This window comes from Hylobates moloch, unplaced genomic scaffold (genome assembly GCF_009828535.3).
Source record: "Hylobates moloch isolate HMO894 unplaced genomic scaffold, HMol_V3 SCAFFOLD_11, whole genome shotgun sequence".
In the NCBI taxonomy this organism is placed as follows: Eukaryota; Metazoa; Chordata; class Mammalia; order Primates; family Hylobatidae; genus Hylobates; species Hylobates moloch.
This window is the reverse complement of record NW_026652286.1, coordinates 4,247,692-4,270,173: the sequence shown is the minus strand read 5'-3', so window position 1 is coordinate 4,270,173 and position 22,482 is coordinate 4,247,692. Positions and strand designations below refer to the sequence as shown.

The 22,482-nt window shown below is 43.2% G+C and overlaps 1 protein-coding gene across 4 annotated transcripts in view; it reads left to right on the top strand.

Moving 5' to 3' along the window:
• ACCSL (1-aminocyclopropane-1-carboxylate synthase homolog (inactive) like) overlaps positions 1-22,482 on the top strand; it is a 143,930-nt gene that overhangs the window by 95,606 nt on the left and 25,842 nt on the right. The window contains exons 1-2 of one of the 4 annotated variants that reach the window (XM_032167992.2): positions 14,471-14,572; positions 15,287-15,436. The exons of 2 other annotated variants lie outside the window; for them this stretch is intronic. The gene's annotated coding sequence lies outside the window, so the exon portion shown is untranslated. Of the gene's footprint in view, positions 1-14,470; positions 14,573-15,286; positions 15,437-22,482 lie in introns of those variants that run through there. One more of the 4 variants, XM_058446858.1, reaches the window with a different exon arrangement.

Below are 22,482 nucleotides of genomic sequence, written 5' to 3'. Positions count from 1 at the left end.
CTCCTGCCTCAACCTCCTGAGTAGCTGGGATTACAGGTGCCCGCCACCATGCCCAGCAAATTTTTGTATTTTTAGTAGAAACGATGTTTCACCATGTTGGCCAGGCTGGTCTTGAACTCCTGACCTCAGGTGATCCACCTGCCTCTGCTTCCAAAGTGCTGGGATTACAGGTGTGAGCCACTTTACCCAGCCTTGATTAACTTTTTTCAGGGCAATTTAGCAATATCTGTCAAATGTTTAAAGTCATATACCCTTGACAGTGCCAAATTATCTTCCAGGAATCTATCTCATGGATATACTTGAAGTTGTGTGCAGAGATGGACATATAAAGATGTTCATTGCAGTGTTTTTTATGCTAGCAAAAAAGTCAGAACAATTAAAGTCTAACAATAAGGAAACGGCCTAATACATTGTGTTCCCTCCGTATGGTGAAATGTTATGAAAGCTTTAAGGTGGCTCTTTCCATATTACAGTTCCTCGATTTTCTTCCTAACTCAACAACGTTCTTTCTTGGTGTCCTTTACTGGGTTAACCTCCTCTCAACAACAAAGAATAATCTGGTCCTAAATATCAATAGTGCCAAGGGTAAGAAACCCTGGGCTAGCCCAGTGCCAGGAGCATGGTAAATACTCATTAAATCTGTGATATATGAACAGGGTCTAGCGCATGGCAGGTGCTCAAGAAATAATTGTTACATGATTGGAGGAAGGAAAGAGAATGAGGTAGGTCTATATATGCATATAAGGAAAGAAGTCCAAGATACACTGAAAAAGCAACGTGCAAAACAGCGTGTATATTATCATACTTTTGGGCTAAAAATAGGCATAAATGGATCTGCTTATCTATGCATAGGAAACTTATGTATGTAAAAGAACATTAGCAATTCTTTTTCTTTTCTTTTGGAGACAGGGTCTTGCCCTGTCGCCAGGCTGGAGCTGGAGTGCAGTGGCGCGATCTTGGCTCGCCGCAACCTCCGCCTCCTGGGTTCAAGCGATTCTCCTGCCTCAGACTCCCAAGTAGCTTGGATTACAGGTGCCCACCACCACGCCTGGCTAATTTTTGTCCTTTTAGTAGAGATGGGCGGTGGGCGGCTGGTTGTGTTGTGTGTGGCCTGGCTGTGTTGTGTTGGCCTGGCTGGTCCTCGAACCCCTGACCTCAGGTGATCCACCCGCCTTGGCCTCCCAAAGTGCTGGGATTACAGGCGCGAGCCACCACGCCTGGCCAAGCAAATCTTAATAATGGTTTTCTCTGTGAGTAAGGCAGAATTTGGAGTGAAGGGTATGAAAATATATTTATTGCATATTTCATAGGTTTTTGAGTTGTTTAGTTTTATTTTGTGAGCATATAGTGATTCTACAACCCACCACCACCCTGCAAACCTAGTTTAATTCAAAAACAAAAACAAAAACAAAAACAAAAAAACAGGACTGCTTGGTCCCCCTTGATTGCAGCAAGACTTGAATGTAAAAGGGAAATGTAAAAAGTAAAAAGTAGCATTTGGGGCTGTGCGGACAGAGGCTTCGAGGTTGGTAACAGACAGATGGGTTTTCACAGCCTGCAGAGGCACCCTCCTGCCCCAGAAACCACCTGGGCTCTGAACTCATTTCTGTTGGTCTTCATCTCAAACTTGAGAAGAAGGCCTCATTGTCCCCAGTCGTGATGCTGAGGCAACTGAGGCCCAAACCAGCACAGTGCCTTCCTGAAGGGGAAACAGCAGATAAGTGCTCTTTTTGTTTGGCCCCCAGGAGTGCTGACAGCAGCGGGGTTGGGGGCAGGTGCCAGTTATCTACCGCTGTGAAACATATATCCCCACACCGCATCTTACATCTTAAGACCACAAATGCTTACTTCACTTACTGTCTCACAGTTTCTGAAGGCCAGGGTTTCAAGAGTGGCTGAGCTGCTGATCCTGGCTCAGGGCTTCACAGGAGGCCCCTTGAGGTCCAGCTGCGGGCAGGGGCTGCTGTCATCTGAAAACTGGACTGGGCTTCCAGGCTCACTCTGTGGCCTTTGGCAGGCGGCGATGCCTCATCAGCTGTCAGCCAGAGACCTCAGTCCCTGCCATGTGGGCCATAGGCTGCCTGAGGGTCATCATGACATCGCAGCTGGCTTCCCCCAGAGCAATGAGCTGGCAGAGGGAGATAGCCAGAGAGAGGGAGAGAGATGCCACTATCTTTTATCACCTCATCTCAGAAGGGACATACCACCACTTCCACCATATTCTATTGGTCACACTGACCAACCTGGCACAGTGTGGGAGGGGCCTGCACAAGGGTGTCACTACCAGGAGAGGGGATAGTGGGGGCCATCTTGGAGGATGGTGACCCTAGGGCAGCCCCTGGCAGGGCCTTACTCTGAAAGTCTGGACTCTACATTTGAGTGGCCCTAGGAGTGGGAGGGGAGAAGGACCCACTGGATTGAGTCCTGCAGTACAGCAGAGGCACCATGGAGAGACACCTGGTGAGAGAAAAAGGTACGGGCCTGGGCCTCTAAAGCACTCCCCCAGCTTAGTCTCCTGCTCCAATCCCAAGAATCACAGACATCTTGTGGGCCTCAGCATCCTCGACCCAGGGCCAGTGGCGGCCTGACTGCCTTCCCCCTCCCTTCCTCCCGGGGATGTGATGATACACATGCAGGGGCACCCAGGAGCCAATGGCGCTGTCAATCAGCTGCCATAATCACAGGCATGCGCGAACTGCTCTGGGCAAATAATCTCACCAAGCTGGTCATGGAGTAGGTGCTCCATAAACACTCAGTGGCCAGCTAATGGCTTTTTTTCTGAGCACACGTGTTGAATGCTGACTACATACCAAGTCCTTTGGCAGGCATGATTCATGCATTATATGACTGCTTTCCACCCAAATACACTATAAGGTTGCAATATACCAGACACTAAATCTACTAATAAGCTTAGCCCCATTTTAAGGATGGGGAAACTGAGGCTGGGAGGGTTAAGCCTATTGCTCAAATCCTTACAAGACTTACACTCAGATCGGCCTGGCTTCAAAGCCTCTGCTTTTGCCTCTGACATTGCATTGGCTCCCACCCATTCTCCTCCAGTGGGAGACAGGGCCGTCTACCAGGGAGAAGAAATAGGAGCCTAGCATTGTGTAGGCATCTTATAGACCTCTGAGTCCTTCCTGCTTCACTAAAGAGGCAGACAAGATGCAGGCTCAAGACAAGGAGCAACTTTACTCCTTGAGTGGTGAGCAGAACCCATACCCAAAGCCTCCTAAGAGCCAGACTAGTGGTCTTTCGCTTCTACCCTAAAGCCCGTCCTCATCCCAGCTCATGCAAAAATACTTCTGCAACAAGAATGCGGCTAGGTGTGTCTTAAACATTGGAGCTAATTCCCAGCAGGATGGTGCACTAGAAAGAGCCTGGGCTGCGTCATCAGATAGATCTGCGTTCAAATCCTAGTCCTCTGACCTTGGACAAGTATTTAAGCTTTCTGAGCCTCAGTTTTCATATCTGTAAAATGGGGCAATCACACTAATTTCTAATTTAGTTGTGAGGAGTAAGCAAAACATAAGAAATGAAAATGCCTGGCATGTAGTAACAAATTATATTAATTTCTTTGTTTCCTTTAGTCATTTATGATCATATTGCAGAAGCTCCAATTCTTCCTCCATAAAAATATTCTTCTTTGGGTTGACAAAGGGACCCTTACTCTAGCCTGCTATCTTTTTCTCCTATGTGGCCCTAGCATCCCTAAACACTTCTTCCAACCAATGAAGACCTCCAAGCATTGATAGGGGCTTTCTTTTTTGTGCCTTGATAAAGCCAGACCTGAAGCCCCCAGGAAAATGAGACTTTGGTACAGGTGGCTTAATTTTAGACAACTGCTACTCTGGTGGGCCAGTCAGGGACACAGATCCTGCAGCATTTCTGGAGTGGAAAAACCCCAGGTTGCCGGGTGGTGGCTGCTGCAGTATTGCTGGCCGGCTTAGTCACAGTGGGCAGGCCTGGGAGGTGGTTGGATTCCAGAAACGGAGGTCCCTTGGGAAGCATCTGCTTCTGTCCTAGCTGAGCTGGGGGAAGGGGAATGGGCGAGCAGATATTCCGGAGATGCTCAGCTAGACTACAACAGGATTGGAAACGGTCCTAAATCCTCCCTGAGCTGCTCTGACCTGAGGTTTTTTTTGGGGAAACAAGACCACTGTAGCTTGATCACTCAAAAATAGGTGGTTTAGTAGGACCAGAAAAAGATAGTATCTGTTCAGGTCAGGGGGCCAGCTCTGGGCAAAGGGTGGGTGGTCCTCAGGAATTGAAGGGTGGTTGGACCAAGCCTTGAAAGCCCTTTCCAGTACCCCAAATACAGGACTTCATGATAGGGCACTTGCCAACAAATCAAGCAGCCAAGTACGTGGACTCCGTAGGCAAAGCTGCTATGGCATTTCTTTGGGAGAAGCAGCCGAGTACCCAGGCCTGCGGTAGTTAACAGAAAGAGCACTGGACATGGTGTCAGAGGTCCCACTGACCTTGGGATTTTGAGTAAACCACTTCCCTTTCAGAGCCTCAGTTTCTCTACTTATAAAATAGATCTCTTATAGAGACCCCTCCAGCCCTGAAAATCTCTGATTCATTTCTGGAGTTTTTGCCTCGTGTTTCATAATCTGAAGATCTGCCAATGAGCAAGTATTTATAGAGCCCTGTCAGGTGAGGTGGGAGAAACAAGTCACTTTGAAACCAGCCTCTGCCCTCCTGGAGCTCATCAAGGACATTCAGATACACACAGGCACACATATGGAAGCAGCCACCCAATACCCAATGGAAAGGACTTGTCTATGGGGGTCCAGAGGAAGGGACAGCAAGGTGGCCTGGGCTTCCAGGAGGAGGTAGAATTTGAGCCAGGCCTTGCAAGATGAGCAGAGTTCACTAGGTTAGAAGAAGGGAGCAGGGTGTCCCATGCAAGGCCTGGTGAAAAGTCAGGGCTCACACATACAGCTGTGTAGATTGTGCACTGCACAACTCCAGGGGCACCAGGGCATTCACATTGTGATCTGTGTGACTATACTCCCTGTATACAACCTGCATGGCCTTATGCAAAAGCCCTGAAAAAAGTGCTGGCATAGATGAATGATGTCTGCCAGGGCTGCAGGAACAGGCAAGAGTAGCCCCTGGGTGGCACATTTGCCCGCCTGGCCCGTGGGGCTTAGTCTTCTCCCAGGCTTGGGGGCAATTAGCTCTGTGCATTTCCTGAACGGCTCAAGTGTTCATGAGAAGAGTGCAGCCAAAGACATCAGGTTCAGATGTTTCTTCCGGTGCTTTCTGGGATCCTGGGCAACTGACATAACCTCTCTATGCCTCGGTTTACTCCTTGAAAGTGGGCATCATAAGAGCTCCTGCCGTACAGGGTTTTGGAGGAGATGCAGGTGGATCATATCTGTAAAGTAACTGTGTAACCCTGGGCTTGATCATTGATCCATGTTATGAGGACTGACCCTGGAAGAGAGAGAGAGAGAGAGAGAAAGGCTGGGTGGAGTGGTTCCTGGAAGCTACTGGGCACTGGGAAGAGAGGGGTGGAAGTAAGCAGCTTGTCATTGGGCTGGAGATGAGCCATCGCCAAGCAGTAATGATTTTTCCATAAATCATAAATTTGGATGGCTCCCAGGACACCAGCAGCGTCTCCTGGGAGAACTGTTTTAGGAAAAATGCTTTGTGAAGTACACTGGAGCCAGGGACCCAGGGGACTGGAGTTCTTTTCCTCACCCATCAGGGACCTTGGGCCACTCCCTGCATCTGGGCGTCTGTCTGTCCCCCAGCCCCAGTGGGGGAAGGAACTTCACAGTGGATAGACCCCTTGGCCACCTGGTCACTACTTAAGGAGACCAAAGATGCAGATATCTGAGAGAGGTTGAGCTTCCCAGGGAGCATCACGACTCCAGGCAGATGACTCAGCCAGACTGAGATGTGAACTCACAGCAGGAAGGTCTGTGCCAGCTGGTCTCGACCTCTGCTTGCTCTCACCAGCTGTGCAGACACAGAACTGATAGCAGGAGCCCCAACTCGCCCCAGCCCCACTCAGGCTTACCCTCCTGACCCATGAGTCTACAGGTGATATAGTTGGTGCTCAGTCAGGGCAGACGTTTCTCCTGCAGACTTGGACGCAGCCCAGGCTCAACTTCCTCTTCCCTTCACCTGGGCAGCCAGAGATTGAGGGACCTTCGCTTTGTGCCTGGTGGAGGGCAACAGCACCCTTGACCTTTCAGGGTCCATTCTAGATGGGTTTCTAGACTTGGGGCCAGGATGATAATAATAATAATTACTCATTTTTAAAATAAAGTAGCTTTACTGAGATATAATTCACATATAAAATTCACCCTTTTCATACCTGTAATCCCAGCACATGGGGAGGCCAAGGCAGGAGAATCACTTGAGGCCAGGAGTTTGAGACCAGCCTGGACAACATAGTGAGACCCTATTTCTTAAAAAATAAAAGGAAATAAAACAAAAATTAAAAATTCACCCCTTAAAATATACAATTCAGCATTTTAAGGTATATTCACAAAATTGTGCAATTATCTAATTCCAAAACATTCTCATCACTCCAAAAAGAAATTTGATACCCATTAATTCTCCATTCCCCTCTCTGTTTCCAGCCCTTGGCAACCACTAATTCATTTTCCGTCTGTATGAATTTGACTCTTCTAGGCATATCATATGAATGAAGTAATACAATGTGTGGTCTTTTGTGGCTGGTTTTTCTCACTTAATGTATGTTTTCAAGGTTCATCCATGTTGGTGCATGAATCAGTACTCATTTTCCACTGTATGGATATATCACACTTTGTTTAATCATCCGTCAGTTGATGGACTAAGTTGTTTCCACGTTGGGGCTATTATGAATAATACTGTTATGAACATATGTGTATAAGTTTTTGCCTGCACATATGTTTCAAATTCTCTTGGGTATATACCTAGCAGTGGAATTGTTGGGTCATATAGTAACTCTGTGTTTAACTTTTTAGAAGAACTGCCTGTTTTCCAAAGTGGCTGCATCATTTTACAATCCAACCAGCAGTGTATGAAGGTTCCGATTTTTCCACATCCTTGCCAACACTTGTTACTGTCTGTCATTTTTATTCTAGCCATCCTAGTGAGTATAAAGTAGTATCTAATTGTGGTTTTTGAGAACATTTTTCATGGGCTTGTTGGCACATTTGTATATATTATTTGGAAAAAATCTCTATTCAAATCACTTGCCCATTTAAAAATTAGGTTATTTGTCTTGTTATTACTGAACTGTAAGATTTCTTTATATGTTCTAGATACTAGACCTTTATCAGATATATGATTCGCAAATCTTTTCTCCCTTTTGAAAGTTGTCTTTTTACTTTCTTGATAGTGTCCCTTGAAGCACAGATGTTTCTAGTGTTGATGAAGTTCAATTTAAATATTTTTTTCTTTTGTAAGTTGTATTTTCAGTGCCATATCTAAGAAACCATTACCTAATCCAAGCTCACGAAAATCTACTTCTGTGTTTTTCTCTAAGAGCTTTATTGGTTTAACTCTTACATTTAGACTTCTGATCCATCTGGAGTTAATTTTTCCACATAGTATAAAGTAGGGGTCTAATTCCATCCTTTTGCATGTGGATATCCACTTGTCTCAGCATTATTTGTTGGAAAAAACGATTTTTGCCCCCACTGAATTATCTTGGCACCCTTGTTGAAAATCAGTTGACCATAAATGTAAAGGTTTATAGCTGGACTTTCAATTTTATTCCATTAATCTATATTTCTACCCTTATTCTAGTACCATATGGTCTTGATTACTGTTGCTTTGTAGTAAATTTTGGTCTTGTATCCTGCAAATTGTTGCATGTTTATTAGCTCGTATAGTTTGTGTATTTGTAGCTTCCTTAGGCTTTTCTGTATATATAAGATCATATCATCTACAAATAGAGATAGTTTTACTTTTTTTCCCACAGCCTGGATGCCTTTTATTTCTTTTTCTTACTTGTCTTGACTAGACTATCCAGTACAGTGTTGAATAGAAATGGTGAGAGCAGACATCCTTCTATTTTTCTTGATATTACAAGGAGAATTTTAAGTCTTTCACCATTAAGAATGATAATGTGGACATGAAAAATGTGGATTTTTCATAGATGTCCTTTATTAGATTGAGGAAATTTATTCCTAGTTTCTTTGTGTGTTTTTATCATGAAAGAGTGTTGGCTTCTGTCAAATGTTTTCCCCATGCCTATTAAGATGATCATATGGTTTTTGTCCTTTATCCTATTAATATGGTATATTACATTGATTGATTTTTTCTTTTTTAATTTCAATAGTTTTTGGGGGAACAGGTGGTATCTGGTTACACGGATAATTTCTTTAGTGGTTATTTCTGAGATTTTGGTGCACCCATCACCTGAGCAGTGTACACCGTACCCATGCATAGTCTTTTATTCCTCACCCCCCTCCCACCCTTTCCCCCGAGTCCCCAAAGTCCATTGTATCATTCTTATGCCTTCATGTCCTCATAGCTTAGCTCCCACTTACAAATGAGAACATATAATGTTTGGGTTCTCATTCCTAAGTTACTTCACTTAGAATAATGGTTTCCAACTACATCTGGGTTGCTGCAAATGCCATTATTTCATTCCTTTTTATGGCTGAGTAGTATTCCATGGTGTGTGTATATATATCACATTTTCTTTATCTAGTTGTTGGTTAATGGGCATTTAGGCTGGTTCGGTATTTTACAATTATGAATTGTGCTGCTATAAACATGTGTGTACAAGTGTCTTTTTCATATAATGACTTCTTTTCCTCCAGTAGTGGGATTGATGGATCAAATGGTAGCTCTAGTTTTAGTTCTTTAAGGAATCTCCATACTGTTTTCCATAGTGGTTGTACTAGCTTACGTTCCCACCAGCAGTGTAATAGTGTTCCCTTTACACCACATCCATGCCAACATCTATTATGTTTTGATTTTTTATTTATGGCCATTCTTGCAGGAGTTAGGTGGTATTGCATTGTGGTTTTGATTTGTATTTCCATGATAATTAGTGTGTTGAGCATTTTTCATGTTTGTTGGCCATTTGTATATCTTCTTTTGAGAATTGTCTATTCATGTCCTTTGTCCACTTTTTGATGGGATTATTTGTTCTTTTTCTTGCTGATTTGTTTGAGTTCCTTGTAGCTTCTGGATATTAGTTCTTTGTTGGATGTATAGTTGCAAAAATTTTCTCCCCCTCTGTGGATTTCTATTTACTCTACTGATTATTTATTTTGCTGTGCAGAAGCTTTTTAGTTTAATTAAGTCTCATCTATTTATCTTTATTTTTGTTGCATTTACTTTTGCGTTCTTGGTCATGAACTCTTTGCCTAAGCCAATGTCTAGAAGAGTTTTTCCAATGTTACCTTCTAGAATTTTTATGGTTTCAGGTCTTAGATTTAAGTCTTTGATCCACCTTGAGTTGATTTTTTTATAAGGTGACAGATGAGGATCCAGTTTCATTTGTCTACATGTGGCTTGCCAATGATCCCAGGACCATTTGTTGAATAGGGTGTCCTTTCCTCACCTTATGTTTTTGTTTGCTTTGTTGAGGATAATTGGCTGTAAGTATTTGGCTTTATTTCTGGGTTCTCTCTTCTGTTGCACTGTTTTATGTGCCTATTTTTATACCAGTAACATGCTGTGTTGGTGACTATAGCCTTATAGTATAGTTTGAAGTCAGGTAATGTGATGCCTTCAGATTTGTTCTTTTTGCTTAGTTTTGCTGTAGCTATGAGGGCTCTTTTTTGGTTTCATATGAAGTTTAGGATTGTTTTTTCTAGTTCTGTGAAGAATGATGGTGGTATTTTGATGGGAATTGCATTGAATTTGTGGATTGCTTTGGGCAGTATGGTCATTTTCACAATATTGATTCTACCCATCCGTGATCATGGAATGTGTTTCCATTTGTTTGTGTCATCTATGATTTCTTTCAGCAGTGTTTTGTAGTTTTCCTTGTAGTGGTCTTTCACCTCCTTGGTTACATATATTCATACGTATTTTATTTTTTTGCAGCTATGTAAAACGGGTTGAGTTCTTGATTTGATTCTCTGCTTGGTTGCTGTTGGTATATAGCAGTGCTACTGATTTGTGTACATTGATTTTGTATCTTGAAACTTTACAGAATTCATTTATCAGATCTACGATCTTTTTGGATGAGTCTTAGGGTTTTCTAGGCATATGATCATATCATTGGTGAATAGAGGTAGTTTGATTTCCTCTTTACTCATCTGAGTGCACTTTATTTCCTTTTCTTTTCTGATTGCTCTGGCTTACATTGATTGATTTTTGGATGTTAACACAATCTTGCACTCCTAGAATAAATCCCACTTGGTTGTGGTGTTTTATCCTATTTTTATTTGTTGCTTCATTAAGTTTGCAAGTATTTTATTGAGGATTTTTGTGTCTATATTCATACAAGGTATTGGTCTGTAGTTTTCTTGTGATCTCTTTGTCTGGCTTTGATATCAGGGTAATTCAGGCCTTATGAAATGAGTTGAAAAGTGTTCCCTCCTTTTCTGTTTTTGGAAGAGTTTGTGTTGATTCTTCTTTAAATGCTTAGTGGAATTCACCAGTGAAGACTTTTGGGCCTAGGCTTTTCTTTGTGGGAAGTTTTTTGGTTACTAATTCAATCTCTTTATTTATTATAGGTCCATTCAGATTTTCTATTTCTTCTTCTTTTTTTTTTTTTTTTTTTTTTTTTTTTTTTTTTTTTTTTTTTTTTTTGAGAAAGAGTCTCACTCTTGTTGCCCGGGCTGGAGTGCAGTGGCACCATCATGGCTCACTGCAGCTCACTGCAGACTTTCCGGGCTCAGGTGATCCTCCCACCTCAGCCTCCCAAGTAGCTGGGACTACAGGTGCACACCACCATGCTCAGCTACTTTTTTATACTTTTAGTAGAGGCAGGGTTTCGCCATGTTGCCTAGACTTGTCTTGAACTCCTGGGCTCAAGCAATCCACCTGCCTCAGCCTCCCAAAGTGTTGCAATTATAGGCATGAGCCACCACACCCGACCTAGATCTTCTATTTCTTCTTGATTTAATTTGAGTAGTTTGTGTCTTTCTAGAACTTTTTCCATTTAAGTTATCTAATTTTTTGGCATATGTGGTTTCTGGTATTGGTATTCCCTTATGATCCTTTTTATTTCTGTATGATTGGTACTCATGTCCTCCTCTTTCATTTCTGATTTTTGTAATTCGAATTTTTTCTTTCTTTTTTCTTGGTCAGTCTAGCTAAAGGTTTGTCAATTCATTATCTTTTCAAAGAACCAACTTTTAGTTTTGTTGATTTTCTCTGTTTTTTTTTTCTCTATTCTCTATTTCTGCTCCAGTTTTTATTATTGCCTTCCTCTGGCTTGCTTTGGATGAAGTTTGGTTTTAATTTTCTAATTTCCAAAGGTGGAAAATTAGGTTATTTATTTGAGATATTTCTTTTTTAAAAATATAAATGTTTACAGCTATAAATTTTCCTCTAAGTACTAATTTAGTGGTCTCTCATAAGTTTGGTATGTTGTGTTTTCACTTTTATTAATCTCAGATCATTTCTACTTTTCCCTGTAATTTATTATTTAATCCAGTGGTTATTGAAGAGTGTGTTGTTTAATTTCCACATATGTGTGGATTTCCTGAATTTTCTGTTGTTACTGTTATGGTTAACTCTGTGTCAATTTCACTGGGGCAGTGGGTGTACAGATTATACATTATTTCTGAGTGTGTCTGTGAGGGTGTCTCTGGATGAGATTAGCATTTGAATCAGTGGACTCTGTAAAGTAGATTGTGCTCCCTAGTGTAGGTGGGCATCATCAGTCTATTGATGATCTGAATAGAACAAAAAGCAGAGGAAGGAGGGATTCACTTTTTTGCTTCCTGCATGTCTTCTTGAGCTGGCAGATCAGTTTCTCCTGCTCTTGGACTGGGATATACATCACTGGCTCCCTTGGTTTCCAGGCCTTTGGACTCAATCTGGAACTATACCCCCAGCTTTCCTGGGTCTCCAGCTGGCAGATGGCAGATCATGGGACTTCTCAGCCTCCATAATTGCATAAGCCAGCTCCTCATAATAAATCTTTTCCTATATATATGTCTCTCTCTCTCTTTCTCTCTCTCTCTCCTCTCTCTCTTTCTCTCTCTCTCCTCTCCTCTTTCTCTCTCTCTCTCTGTGTGTGTGTGTGTGTGTGTGTGTGTGTGTGTGTGTGTGTGTGTATACATCCTATTGCTTCTGTTTCTCTGGACCACCCTAACTAATACATTGATTTCCAATTTCATTCAATTGTGGTTAGAAAAAAATACGTTTAAATTTATTGAGACTTGTTTTATGGGCTGACATATGGTCTATCGTGGACAATGTTCCATGTGCACTTGAGAAGAATGTGTATTCTGCTGTTGTTGGATAGAGAGTTCTATAGATGTTCATTAGATCTAGTTGGTTTATATGTTGTCCAAATGTTCTATTCCATTGCTGATGATCTGCCTGGTTGTTATATTCATTATTGAAAGTGAGGTATTAAAGTTTCTGTTACTATTGAATTGTCTATTTCTCCCTTCATTTCTGTTATTTTTTGCTTCACGTATTTTGGGGCTGTTTGTTGGGTGCATAGATGCATAGAATTGTTATGTTTTTATGATATATTTATCCTTTTATTATTTAAAAATGCCCTTCTTTGTCTCCAATGATGATTTTGTCTTAAAGTCTATTTTGTCTTACATTTGCATATAGCAATTCCAGCTCTCTTTTAGGCACATTTACATAGTAAATATTCTATTCTTTTACTTTCAATCTATTTATGTGTTTGATTCTAAAGTGTATTCCTTGTAAACATCATATAATTGGATGATATGTCTTATCCTTTTGCTTGGAGTATTTAATCCATTTACATTATTATAATTACCGTTTAGGTAGGGTTTACACTTGCCATTTTGTTATTTGTTTTCTAAATGTCCTATGTCTTTTTCTCTATGTATTCTATCATTGCTGCCCTATTTGTATTAAATAGATATTTTTAAATATATAATTTTAACTTGCTTCTTGTTTCTTTCACTTTTTTAAAAAAATTACTTTCTTAGTGGTTGCCCTGGGAATTACAATTAATACCTTAACTTAAAACAATCTAGTTTGTACTAGTATCAACTTAATTTCAATACTATACTATACAAAAACTTTATTTTAATATAACTTTGTTCATTGCTGTCCCTCTCCTTTCTACTATTATTGGCATACAACTTACGTCCTTATGCATGATAAGACCATAACAGTTTTGTAATTACTGAATTATGCCATTATCTTTAAATCAGGTAGTAAAATAAAGAGTTATAAACAAAAACATATCTTTGAACTGTTTTTACTTATACTCTATATTTATTCATGTAGATTTGAGTTCCTGGCTAGTTCATACAGCCTAAATGACTCCTTTAGTATTTCTTATAGGATTGGTCTGCTAGTGATAAATTCTCTCAGTTACAAAAAAAACTAGGAATGCCTTAATTTCTTCTTCATTTCTGAAAGATAGGTTTGCTGGATATAGAATTCATGTTCGAAGTCTTTTTCTTTCAGCACTTTGAATATGTCATCCCCATGCCTTCTGCTTTCCATAGTTTCTGATGAAAAGTCAACTGCTGATCTTATTAAGAGGCTCTTGTACATGAGTAACTTTGCTCTTGTTGTGTTCAAGACTTTTTGTCTTTTAACCATTTGACTAGGGTGTGTCAAGGTGTGCAACCCTTTGAATTTATCCTAAGTGGAGCTTGTTGAGCTTCTTCGGTGTGCAGATTAATATTTGCGTCAAATTTGTGCAGTTTTCAGCCATTATCTCTTCAAATATTCTTTTTACCTCCTTGTCTGTCCTCTTGGACACCCATTATGCATATCCTGGTATACTTAATGGTTTGTCACAGGCCTCTGTTTGGTTTTCTTTATTCTTTTTTCTTTCTGCTAAATAAGACTGGACAATCTCAATTGATCTATCTTCAAGTTTTCTGATTCTTTATTTTATCTGTTCAATTCTACGGTCGAGCCCCTCTAATACACTGTTCAGTTCAGCTATTGTACTTTTAACTTAGAATTCCTATTTGGTTCCTTAAAAAAAGGTCTACCTCTTTATTGATATTCTCTATTTGGTGAGACATTATTCTCATTACTTTCTTTTAATTATTTATGCTTGACTTCTTTTAGTTATTTGACCATATTTATCATAGCTAATTTAAAGTCTTTAGTAAATCCAACATCTGGGCATTCTGAGGGATAGTTTTAATTGAATGCTTTTTGTTCTTATGTATAGGCCATACTTTCCTGTTTCTTAGTGAGTCCTGTAATTTTTAAATTGAAATATGGACATCTAAAATAACATAATGTGGCAACTCTGAAAATCAGATTCTGTCCCTTCACTAGGGTTTGTTATTGTCGCTGTTTGTTTATTTAGTGACTTACGTAGACTAATTTTTTTTTTTTTGAGATGGAGTTTCGCTCTTGTTGCCCAAGCTAGAGTGCAATGGTGTGATTTCAACTCACTGCAACCTCCGCCTCCTGGGTTCAAGCCATTCTCCTGCCTCAGCCTCCCGAGTAGTTGGAATTACAGGTATGTGCTACCACACCTGGCTAATTTTGTATTTTTAGTAGAGACGGGTTTCTCCATGTTGGTCAGGCTGGTCTCGAATTCCCAACCTCAGGTGATCCACCCGCCTTGGCCTCCCAAAGTGCTGGGATTACAGGTGTGAGCCACCACACCCAGCCAACTAATTCTTTAAAGTCTATATTTTTTATCATGTGTGACTCCTGAAGTCTGCTTGTTAGCTTACTGGTCTTCTAATGATTGGACAGCGATTTCCTTAAACGCCTAGATACAATAAGTTTCTCAGCCTTTGCCAAGAGGTATTTTGTGTTCATTGGGCCACGTCTTTAATGCTCTGGCACACAGTCTACAACTCTGCCTTAGCCCTTACTTCCTTGGGCAGAGGCTCATGGTCAGCCAGAGGAGAGAGATGTGGGCTTTCTTAGATCTTTCATGGGTATGTGCATGCCTCTGAAATGCATGTGGACTTCTAGATTCCCAGAAATAAATTGGAGCTTTTCATAGCCCCCTATAGAATCTTCCAGTTCTGTTTTTGCTTTTTAAATCTTGGAGCCTCAGCTTTCTTATCTGTAAAGTAAATGTTCCGGTAAAGGACCAACTGAGTTCCTGTGAAAATCAGGTAGAGAGCTTTATAGTGAAACCTAGCATTTTGCCTGGCACAGAGTAAGTGCTCATCAAATGTTAATTCCTTTCCCCTCCTCCTTCTTTCCCCTTTTTCAGCCCCACTCAGGGTTAAAGATTGGTGAAGGTTAAAGAGAGGTGAAGAAATGTTCCCAAGGGCACACAACTGGTTAAGTGAAGTGCTTTTCTGATTTCAAAGCCCATGCCTCTCCACCATACCAGTGTTTCCCAATAGTGAGATAATTTAAGGTAATATATAGATCATCATTCAACAACTTTGCCTGCATGTTTGTGTGTATGCATAATTTGTACACCAAACCCATGACTTTTTGCTTAGGACAAGGCCTATATATAATAGATATTTAAGCTTAAAAAGTGAGTCAATCTAGGCTGGGTGTGGCGGCTCATGCCTGTAATCCCAGTACTTTGGGAGGCCAAAGCAGGAGGATTACTTGAGGCCAGGAGTGTGAGACCAGTCTGAGCAACAGAATGAAACTATCTCCACAGGTCTTTTCAAAAAAATTGTCTGGGCATGGTAGCATGCACCTATAGTCTTAGCTACTTAGGAGGCTAAAGGGAAGATTGCTTGAGCCTAGGATTTTGAGGCTGCAGTAAGCTATGATCATGCCACTGTACTCCTGCTTGGGTGACAGAGCAAGACCCTGTCTCTTAAAAAAAATTGAGTCAATCTAAAATCAGTTATTAAGATAAGTAAGATATGGCACAGGTGGTATATTGTCAGGGCAAAAGCTGAGAGTAGTGGAAGTTGGCATGGCACCACATTCTACCCACAAGCCCTCAATTCTGACATGGGGAGTTAGAGTTGGAGTGGGCAGGAAAGGTTATTTGTACCAACACTGTCCAGTAGAATTTTCTCTGATAATGGAAATGTTTTACTATCTGTGCTGTGCCGTATGGTGGCCACCAGCCACATTTAGCACTTGAAATGTGGCCAATATGATTAAAGAATTAATTTTTACATTTTGAATTTAAACAGCTACATGTGACTAGTAGCTGCTGTGTTGGGACAGCTCAGCTATAAACCAAATTTATTATAGCTGCTCCATGGGTCTGCCAGCATCCTCTAGTCATCCCTGAGTCACCTTCATTAAGCAGAGTGTGTGGCACAGGGAGCCCTTACCCAGGGGTCAGTAGACAAAGCTTCTGCAACCAAATCCTGGATTGTGTGACACAGCAGCCTTGCCCAAGGGACTTAGCCTTGTTTCTTCAGTCTTGTCTGTGCCTTCAGTCCTTGTCTGTAAAATAAGAGTAATGAGAGTAATAATGAGTTCTCCACATATGTCATAGGCTTGTGATGAGGGTCATGTGGAATAATACAGGAGGAATGTTTTGTAAGCCATAAAGTACTAGGAAAATGAGTTAGCTTCAACAATAAGTTTGGAATGGATGAGTCCTTTAGAACAGGTGTGTTCAGGCTGGGCTGGGGTGTGGAGATCCTGTAGGCTTGACCTCCACCCAGAATCCAACCACTTCTCACTCCCGGGAAGTGATCATGCCGAGCACACTGTCACCACCTCGCCCTGGGGCTGTTATGATGTCCTCCTATCTGGCCCTGCCATTGTCCCTCTGCAACAGCATCTTTTCCACACTGTAATCAGAGGGATTCTTTTATGTGCTAAATCAGGTCTAGTCTTCTTCAAAACCCTGCAAAGGCTTCTGGCCTGTCTAGGAGAAAGCCAAGATCCTTCCAGAGGCCTGCAGGTCCCTCCTGTTCTGTCTCTGACCTCATCTCCAAGTACTCCCCTCAAGCCATCCAGCTTCTTGCTGTTCCTTAAACATGAGAAGCCTCGGGGCCTTTGCACTTGCTGTTGCCCCTGACTAGACTGTTCTGCTGGATTTTCTCATGGTTCACCCTTTGCTGCCTTCAGGTAACCTTTGCTCAAATGCTACCTTATCAGAGAGGTTTCTCTGTATACCGTTGGATACTTATGCACCTGCAACAGTGCCTGGTGCAGAGTAGGTGCTCAGTCATTATTGCTGAATGAATGAAGTCCTGGTCAGAATGAATCACTGGCAGCTCATGCAGTGAGGTGGTGCTGGATTGGGAGTTGGCACACTTGCTGGGTGACTTGGACAAGCTATTCACCCTTTCTGGACTTCAGCTGCCCCATCTGCATGTTGAGGCCTAAACAAGGGAGTATGAATAATCTGGAAGATACCTTCTCATTTCAAAGGGTCCATAACCCCAAGTTCCATAGAGCCCCCAATTCTGCTTACATCCTTGCCTGATGGCTTGGCGAGGTGGCCCTCCAGAGGAGCAGTTTGATCTTGGATTGGCTAAGGGATCACTGATGATAAAGAAGAATGGAATCTAAGCTGGGGTCCCTGGGACAGAACGAAAGGGCAAAGGGATAACTTTTGTATAACATGAGGTTCTTGGAAGTGACTCCATTGACTTGGGTTCATGTCAAACGGTCAAACCAGAGTCCCCTGGGCCTTGTTTTTATTTTATTTTATTTTATTTTATTTTATTTTATTTTATTTTATTTTATTTTTTTTTTTTTTCTTGTTTCTTTGGTTGATTTTTTTTTTTTTTTTTTTTTTTTTTTTTTTTAGTATAAAGGGGCTCCCCCTGGTTTTCCTTGCTTGGTGACAGTGGTGACCTGCCTCTCTCTTCCTGGCCTATCAATGTCTACCCCTCTCTCCCTGGGCCCTTTTCTCTCTCCCCAGTAAATCTGAGAACACTAGTAGTGATTCCTCAGGATTCTCCGGCTCAACAATTTTGAGGAGTCTTGACCCATTTCTTTCTCCCCTTCACTACAAAGCCCCTTCTCCCCACCTTTCCCTAAAACCCCAGATTGTAGAGCCCCCACTCTCCCTCCTGTTTCTCATGGACACAGGCGTCCAGAAGCCTAGGCCCCCTCCCCTCCATCCCTCCCCGCCTATTCTCCAAGCCCCAGAAGGGGCCGCCTGCTGCTTGGCTATTTTTAGCCCAGGAGCTTTTTCAAGGAGAAAGCAGCACGAGTCCCTGAGCCAAGGCACAGGACTGCGTCCCTGTGGAAAACCTCCCCTCATGGGGAAAGAATCCGGGGGATTTTTTTTGGATCCTGGCTTGGAGCCTTCAATTTTTGTGTGTCCCTTGCTAATTTATCTGGTTTTTCGTTGTTGATGTATTTTTTTATATAGAAACGAAGGCAACACCAGATTATGAATCAGTCATGGACATCACCTCTTGTGTAATTTGTGATCAGCCTGGAGTTTGGGTTTAAAAAAAATTCTTATCTTGTTTGTGTCAATAGGATGGAAACAACTCAGTGTAATGGAAAACTGGCTGGTCTGGAGGCTGGGGTGGGAGTCAGGGTCAAAATTAATATGACTAACACATCTAACACATGATCACACAAGACTCATTCTCTATGCTTACAATGCTCTGAGGAGGAAGAGACAAGGAGGGTCCTAGTTTTATACATGGGGAAACTGAAACTCAGAGAGGTTAAGCAACATGCCCAAGGCCTCCCAGGAACACACACAAGGCAGGGATTCACACCCCGGATTTGGAAGGCACCTGGCTGTTGTTTCCCTCCATTGGGGTTTAAGTCTCAGCCCTGCCATGTATTAGTTGTGTGACCCAAGGCAGCCTGCTTCACCTCTTTGAGACTCATGTCCTCTGTAAAATGGGAATGGTACTACTTGGCTTGTGAATGTTTGGGAGGATTCCATAAGATAATGTGTATAAAGAGCTCAGGACAGAGAATAAACGTTCACACGTCATCCTGCCCCTGCCGTCCCTTCCAGGGGAGGCTCCTGGATCGCATCAGTTCCTGAAGACCCAGGTGTCGGTCCGGCTCCCCCAGGGCGTCTGCTGAGGTTCCTGCCCCTTGTTTTTCTTGTCTTTGAAGTTTTCCTTTCCTGTGGCCTTAGAACTTCTGAGATCTGGATGGTATTGATTTTTGAAGATGCTCATTTTTCCTAGGAGGAAAAGTGTCTGAAGGAAAACAAAAGAAAGCATCAAGACAGAGACTCCATGGGCTGGAATCTTAGCTTTCCCACTGGGTGGGAATGGAAATGCAATATATTTATTGGAGGAAACACCTGCGATGGATGAAAGAGAGGGAGCAGGAGGAGATGGGAGGGCCTTCAGACTGTGTGACCCAGGGAGGGAAGAGAGAAGGATGGGGATTGAGGTAGGAAGAGTCTTGCACTGCCACACACTTCCAAGAAAGGTTCAGTCAGGCTGATGGGGAGTCCTTGAGCCACAGTAGACTGATGGAAGAATTCACGTCTCCTAGGAAGAGGCTTGTGCTAGTGCCTTGGCTGTGCCCGTTTATTGGTTGGGGGCAGCCCTGGAGGAGACACGGCCTCAGTGTGGTTGTGGTGGATGCAGGTGGACAGTGGCGGGGGCTGTCAGTCAATTAAGCTCCCCTCAGCAGGAGATCCGAGGTGCGTGTTTCACGGCCACCACATTCACTTACTCAGGGGCAACCTTGGGAAATTCCCTCAAGCTCTCTGAACCTCAGAGTCAGCATCGGTGAAATGGGGCTGATTATCATAGTATCTGGGTCTGAGGGTTTTATTTCAAATTTCTATTGCTGTGTGACAAACTGTCCTCATACTTAGTGGCTTAAGACTACAATAATGTATTATTTCTCACAATTCTGTTGGTGAATGTGACTCAGTTAGGGGTACTTCCGCTTCACATGGCATTGCCAAGGTTGCTTATGTGGCTGCAATCTAATGGGTGCTTTGCTGGGGCTGGGATGTGCAAGATGCCTCACCCTCCAGGGTCTCTCTCCACATGGCCTCTCATCACTCTGCAGTCTGAGCTTCTCTGCAGCATGGTGCTGGCTTCTGGACCACCCACTGCACTTGTCAAGCTCTGCTTGCATGGCTCTTGTTCGTGTCCTGCTGACTGAAGCAAGTCACATGGCCAAATCCAGAGCCCATGTGCAAGGGCACGAATACCAGAAGGTATTATTCACCGTGGGTCAGCAATGGTCCAGGCAGCTGCAGGGTGCAGGGAGGGGGATGAAATAACATTGCCAAGTGCTCAGCACAATGTCTGGGGTGCCTCAATGCACCCAATAACCTGGGGCTGGGGCATGATGAAATTGCTCTCTGGAAGGCTCGAGGCATTAAATAAGCACTCCTAGTTCTGGGAAAACATAGCAGAGTGGACTGGAGTGGGGAGCGGGGGGATACGTGGGCATTGTCCCCACTCAAGAATTCCTATGAAGAAGGGAAGTGGTGGAGACCAGCTCTGCAGGTCCAGGTTTGAGGGAGACCTAGGTCAACAGAAGCCCAGTAGGTCAAAATGGGCCTTTCAGAATCAAGGAAAAGCCCTCCTGCCAAGAATTTTCCCAGTGGGAAGGAACTCACAAATGTGGTATGACTGGGAGGGAAAGTCCCATAGAAACTCTCAGCTCATCATCTCTGAGAGGCTCCCCCGAGGGAGACGCGGGTGGAGACTTCTCTCCAGAGCTCAAGCCTTCCTGGCGACAGTGGGAGGAGTCGGCAGCAGCTCCCTCCAAAATGTTTCTTGTATCAGCCTCAGTCTCAGAAGACTGGTGAGTGCACGGTGGAGTAAGGCTCAACAAAAGTTAGTAATGAAAGAATGAAAGTTTAAATGGTCAGGTGGAGGAACAGTCGGGTTTGGTGGATGGCAGGATGGAATTTGGAAGGGAGAGGCTCAAATTTATATTTGTTATTTCACATAACCTCTTGAGCCCTCCTCCCTGACCTTCCTTCACAGAGGAGAAACTGAAGCCCTGGGATGCTTAGTAACTCACCCGTGGCCACGTGGTTTGCCTGGCCACGTGGTCTGTAAGTGGCTGAGCTGGGACTTGAACTTGTGGCTTGAACCCTGGGCTCTTGACAAAAACTCCATATCAGACCACAACACACCATACCATACCTCCTGAAGAGAAAGGAACTTCTTAGGGAATCCTGGCAAACAGGCCCAGGAAATGAGCGGATGAATTTAGTGCCTGCCAAAGCCAGATAGCAACCCCTTCCCAGCCAGGGAACCAGGCCATTGACACGGCCACCACTGCTGTCTCCAGCCTCCTCACCCCCAGCATGCCCAGGGCTGAGGTCATTTGGTCTCCCCCACAGCACCAGAGTTCTTGAAGGGGGCCCCTCGGATTTGAAATGTGGGTGACAGTGGTAGATAGTGTCAATGGAAAATGAAACAAAACCCTTTTCTTTGTGTCCCAAGCAGGATACCAAGTCCTGGGCAGGGGGAGAAATGGGTCGCTGGAACAAACTCCTCTTTGACAGCTGAAGCAGGAAGACCTTGTTTGGGGGGAGAGTAAACAGAAAGGGCCCAGAAAAGACTGACTTCACTGAGCCGCAGCTCTGGCAAGGAAAACAGCTTATTCATATTTGAAGAGGTATTGGATGCTGGTGGCATCCTAAGTGCTGGAAGGAAGGGAGACACTACCATCAAAATACATCTGAGCAAAGTAATGAGATGCAGGAGCCCAAGAAAGAAGACATTGGCAGAAGGGATGGGGGTGGGGGCAGTGGGTGGGAAGGAAAGGAACTGGAGGGAGAGGGGTCAAGCCCAGCTGGGCTTGGGCTGTCATTGTGCAGCCATTTCAGTGGCAGCCCATTTGGTTTGCCTGGAATATGATTCTCCCTCTTTGGGGGCGTCTGATGAAAGCTATGGTCATTATCATCCCCCTAACACCACATGTACATGCAGATACAATTTAGGGTGGGGGCCCACCCACACCCCCTCTGGGACTGTGGGTCTTCATGAGCAGTGTGTATCCCATAGCTCACCCCAGAGACTGGGTCAGCGAGGTACAGGTGGGACTTGGCATTTGTTTTTGGAAAAAAGCTTCCCAGTGATTTTGACATGGCCCCTGGTTGAGCATATTGCTCTGGGGCTCCAGGAAACCCAGATGAAGACCTTAGCTTTTGAGGAGCAAGGATGCTCTACTAGTCTGTTCTCATGCTGCTGATAAAGACATACCTGAAACTGAGTAATTTATAAAGAAAAAGAGTTTTAATGGACTCACAGTTCCACATGGCTAAGGAGGCCTCACAATCATGGTGGGAGGCAAAAAGTATGTCTTACATGGCGGCAAGCAAGAGAGAGAGCTTGTGCAGGGAAATTCCCCTTCATAAAACCATCAGATCTCATGAGACTTATTCACTATCACGAGAACAGCATGGGAAAGACTCATCCCCATGATTCAATTACCTCCCACCGGGTGTCTCCTAGGACATATGGAAATTGTGGGAGCTGCAACTCAAGATGAGATTTGGGTGGGGACATACCTGAACCATATCAGATGCTTCATTCTAGCAATGAGAACAAGTGAATTTTA